This window comes from Cynara cardunculus, assembly GCF_001531365.2.
Source record: "Cynara cardunculus var. scolymus isolate 2C chromosome LG 17, CcrdV1, whole genome shotgun sequence".
NCBI classification, from domain to species: Eukaryota; Viridiplantae; Streptophyta; class Magnoliopsida; order Asterales; family Asteraceae; genus Cynara; species Cynara cardunculus.
This window is the reverse complement of record NC_037544.1, coordinates 11,962,354-11,968,021: the sequence shown is the minus strand read 5'-3', so window position 1 is coordinate 11,968,021 and position 5,668 is coordinate 11,962,354.

Here is a 5,668-nt window from a genome sequence, read left to right as displayed (position 1 = left end):
CATTGACTTTCTCTTTCTCTTCTCTAAGTGTTCTTAATAGAAAATATCATTCTGCCATTGATGATCTTGAAGGTTTACATGAACATTGATTAAAGTGGACTCACAACTTTTCTCTCAGGAAATACATTTTCAATATTGGTGAAATTCTCTCTCTACTCATTCTTGATTGTGTTCTTGGACAATTATTATGATTTGTATGATTTTGGGAACAACAATTGGTATCAGAGCACAGATTGTGGCAACTTGATTAGAGGATTTACAATTTTTTCGAGGATTTTGCATGGATTTAGTGGATTTAAACCGATTGTTCTTCATCTGTTCACTGCTGTTCTTGAGATTTTTTGACCGAATTGCACATTTTTTTCTCTAATCGCTTCGATTCTTAGTGTTAATTGTTAAAATTTGCACTACTAGATTCGTAATTACTATCTGAACATCTTTGATTCACATCATTTTGGATTTTAATCAAGTTTTGAATAATTTTTGATAGAATTTTGAGTTTACGAAAATAGTTTCTGTTCTTCAAAAACTCATAATTTTGCATGTTTTGATCCAAATTTTTGGTAAAAAGGTGTTAGAATGTGTTTGTGTTTGAATATTAATTCGTATAACTCTTGTTCGATTTAGTGTAAATCGCTTAGTGAGTGAACGATTTAAGACTTCTGAATTTCTGTGACTTCTTGATTGTGATTGTGCGATTTAGGATAAACCGGGTAAAGCCAGAGTGATATTGATTTAAATCGCTTGTTGGTGTATTCGACTTAGTGTTAAATCGGTTAAGCGTTGTCCGATTAATTGATAAATCGATTGAAATTGTGCGATTTAATTGTGCGATTTAGTTGGTAAATTGTGCGATTTAATCTTGCTCTCAAGTGTTTGTGCGAATTAGTGTTTGTACGATCTTTGACTTTGACTTGTTGAACGGATTGTTGATTTTGACTATTTGAACGGATTTTGACTTTCATCGTTAAGCGATTTAAAATTGTTTGACTTTAAGCGGATTGAAATCTTTGACTTTTTGAAGCGATTGAATTGTTGACTTTGTAATTGAGCGGATTTGATCGTATATTGACTTGTTGACTTGTTGACTTGACTTGTTGACTTGTTGACTTTTTACGTCCGTATTCAATTGTGTGATTGAGCGAGTTTGGTTATCTTTGTTTTCCGGATATCTAATCCGGATAACTTGTTTTGATTAGAAATCTTAGAATATCTTTTTGTCCGGATATCTAATCTGAATAAGCTTGTGTGCTTAATTTTCTAAGTCTTGAATGAGTGTGCAAATTCCTGTGTGCGATTTATTGAGATAAAATCTTGAATCCTAATCCTTCATAAAATTTTGAACTGCAGAAGATCCGATATCATATAAACCTAATATAATGAGTTCAAGGGAAGCAATGGCTATTGGTACTGACACCAAGCCACCAGTACTGTTTAGAGAAGATTGCAACTAGTGGAGAGACAGATTCCTGAACTTTATTGAAAGAATGAAAGAAGGTGAGCTAATCATGGAATCTTTGATGGAAGGACCAACAATATTTTACAGAGAGACACTTGCCATTCCTGAAGAAAGCAGACCTGCTCAAATAATAATCAAAGAAAAGGATAAATATATTGTTCATGAAAAGGAGAGAGCATACGTTGATTTGTTATGCAAGTCACACATGATGCAAGCACAGACCAATGACATTTACACAAGCATTGACAGTCATAAATCATCTTGTCACATCATGTGGGTACAAATAGAGAAAATGATGATGGGTTCCAAGGTGGGAATTCAGTTAAAAATCACTAACTGTATTTCTGCGTATGAAGAGTTTAAGGATAAAGAAGGAGAGAGCCTTGACGATGTATATGACAGACTTACCAGATTGCTGAATAAGCTGACCAAGAATGGAATCTCTAAAACTGTCATAGAGATAAATATTATATTCCTTAGCAACTTATAACCAGATTGGAAACCTTATGCTAATCATATCAGATTCAATAAATCCTTATCTGATATTGATATACCCGAGGTTTATGAAACTCTAAAATAGAACGAGGAAGAAGTTTTAGATGTCCGAGATTCGAAGAAGAAAAAGGAAAAGGAAGTTTCTGATCCTTTGGACTTCGTATCAGAAAAGAAGAATAAAAGCAGATCTGGAAAGCAAGTGAAGGAGATTAGCCAATCAAGTGAATCGGCAAGTGAAGGAAGCGACAGTTCTGACTCAGACTCAGAAATGACAGAATGCAAACATGCCATGGCAATGCTGACAAAAGCATTTCAAAAGAAGTTTCGGAAGAAGAAATATGAAGAGAAGATATTCGAGAAGAAATATGAAAAGAAACCGGAAGAGAAGAAGAAATTTGTGAAAGGCGTAGTTGATGAAAATGCCAAATGCTCCAACTGTGGCAAGTTGGGTCATTTTGCTGTGAATTGGACAAAGCCGGTAACAAGGAATACCGAGTACTACAAGAACAAATTTCTTCTATCAAAACAACGAGATACGAGTAAAGCATTAATAGCTGAGGATGACTGTTAGCTCTCATTTCATTTAATGTAAAAGTATGGAAAAAGTAAATACTGCAAGTGTTGACCGAAGAGGTTCCACCACAGAAGACCACAGAGGACCAACAACAGAAGATGTTCAATCGTACAAGTGAAGAGTGACAAAACCTCTGTTGTCTATCACAGAGGTTCTGGAAACCGGTCCTCTGTAAAAAAAGCGTACAGGTCTAAGATAACAGAACCTCTGTTGTCTGTCACAGAGGTTCTGGAAGATGATCCTCTGGAATCAAGTGCTCTCAAGTCACATCAAGCAGAGCCTCTGGGATGGCTCACAGAGGGTCTGTAGTTTTATCTTCCGTGAAGAACTTCTTTACTGTTTTACTTAGGTTTGTTAGCTGCTCGTGCCTATCACGTGTCTACGTTTGTGTTCTGCTTTATTTGAACGGCTACGATGAATTTTTACGTCTAGGTCATGTCAGAAAAGCCGTTAGGAAYGAGTATAAATAGCAGCGTAGGCCTTTGTAATTCAGTGTGCTTCCACATTGTATTGTTAACATTTTCAATCAATTGAAAATCATTTGAAGGTACTCTCTCATTGTTCATCATTCATCATCTGTTAGGATCGTTTAACTCAGATTCTTAGTAAAGATTACTTACTTGGATGATCTGTTTAACAGTGAGAATGCAGCGGAAATAATAATAATCAACCAAAGTAAAGATCAATAAACAACACAGGGAAGACGATTGAAGAACACAAGAGAAGGCTTCAAATGATTTTCAATGATGAAAATATTGACAATTACAATACTGGAAGCACACCGAAATACAAGGGCCTACGCTGCTATTTATACAAGCAAGTAACCGTTTCCTGACACGACCTAAAAGTAAATTAATCTAAGCCGTTCGATCAAAATAGATTACAGACAAGAACACGTGATAAGCACGAGTAGCTAATAAACCTAAGTAAAACAACTAAAGAAGATAAATACAGAAGTCATGCTGCAGAACCTCTGTGAGACACAACAGAGGTTCTGTCGTCTTTGACTTGTAGCAAAGTCTTTGCAGAGGACCAGTTTACAGAACCTCTTTGAGACACGACAGAGGTTCTGTCACTTGAAACTTGAACACTTGAGCATCTTCTGTTGTTGGTCCTCTGTGGTCTTCTGTGACATATCATCTTTTATCAATACTCGCAGTTTACTTTTTCTATACTTTTACATTTAAGGAAATGAGAGCTAACAATCTCCTCCTAAGTATGAAAAAGTAAAATTTGAAATTTAAGTGCAAGTGTATGACTTAATTGAAATGAAATAACAAGAAGTGATTAAACATCATCCTCTGAAAGAATTACAATGTAAAGAATTACAAAACTTAAATGACAAAATTTTGAAGCTTAGGCCGGATTCTGGAACAGAAGATAATTAAACCATAGACTCTGGGAAGTCGTCTACTGCGTAAACAAAATCTGACTTGATTGTTCTGTAGACATTTAAGATGAWCTCTYTGAAGTTGATTTGAGCTTTAATTGCGTCCAAGAGAGGAGACACTTCACCAACCCTGTAATGTCTTCTATCCACCTCTGCCAATAAGCACTTGAAGATCCAGTCCAACGTCTCTGTTGCATACTTGTGAGCCTCTGTGGGGTCAAAGAATCTTAGTAGCTCATCCTTGTCCAAATACACAAACCCAAAAACGGGATTGTGTAGAATGGTGTTTAGATAGTACTTAGATACCCAACTAGGCCTGCTGTAAGGAGGAGTGATCTTTAGAATCTTTTGTGCTAATCTCATGGCCAACTCAAAATCCTTCTGGCTGTAATACATCACTTGCGCACGCATAACTTCAATCAGCCTCTGAGGGATATTTGGTATGTTGACCTCCTCTCCATGTAGACGTTAAGGATCTTGTGCATATAAATGACATCATACACGTAGAGGTTATGAAGATCTGCATCAGTGAACGTGTAGATATTGCGGTCTTCTCTCCTTACAACGTACTGTGAGTAGAGCACGGTCTTCTTTAACAGAGTCCTTGGTGAGATTGACACCAAAGATGTGATCATGTGTTGCGTGAAGACCTGCTCACGAGGCCTTGTTAATCTTGAGAAGTGGAACTTGGCTACGGGAGAGGGGATATCAGTGAGCTCTGGATCGTAGGGTGGCTCTGTGTCTGTCACAGAGTACTTCCACATAAGTATTTCTTCTGGGGTGGTGACGGGCTCCGTGCGAACATTTAGCGTTGGAATCTTGCTCATAGATTCAAGGATTTCAGAGACCCGTCCTCCCGCTGTTGACTCTGGCATATTATGTTCTTCTTCCTCTTCCAGAATCGGCCTGTGGGTTGATCCCTCTGCAAGGATGGGCTTAACGGTTCCTTGCAGGGCATCGAACATACCCGTGGACGTTGTTTGGACTTGTGGGATGTGGACTGGTGGGAACGCAAAAGATGTGGCCTCACCTTCTCTGTAATGCATGGGCACTTTGCGCTTCCTTGCCTGAGCCTCTGCCAAGGATATCTTTAAAGCTTTTATGATCTCGGCCCTGGAGTCTCTGTACTTGACGAAGACCCTTTCTTTGAGGACTCTGCAGCTATGGCCTTGCCTTTGCCTATAGGCTCTGCAGCCTTCTTCTTTTCTCTGTCGGCAGCTGTAGGTTCCCCAATCTTTATDCATTTGGCAGGTGCTCTGGCTGTCTTCTTTTTGAGCTTTGGGGTTGGGGCCTTCTTTTTCATCTCCTGCTTCTTCTCCCCCTCATGACGATCATCATCATCGGCAAGATCGTCATGGTTTGGTTTGGCGGAAGCCTTGCATGTTGTAAGGGGAGCCCTCCTCAAATGGCGTAGGATTCGAGTGGCTGTCTTGTACATCTTTTCAATTACCTTATCCGCACCCACAGAGGCGTTCATCACATCAAGCTCTGTAGCCCACTGGAAGTTTGGCTTGGATGTGTGCCATGGGCATCTTTTTCTCCCTCGCCTAAGCCTTCTATCGCTTCTTCTTCTTCGTCATCTATGATGACCTCTGTCCCCAACTGAGATGGATCGATTGGTGCTCTGAACTCCTTCTGGACATTCGACAGAACATCCTGAATTTGTTCTGTTGGGGAGACGTTTACCATTTTACGCAACCTTCTGCGTTTTGGAGTTGCTGCAGCCGCTGCGGGGCTTTCTTCTGCTATA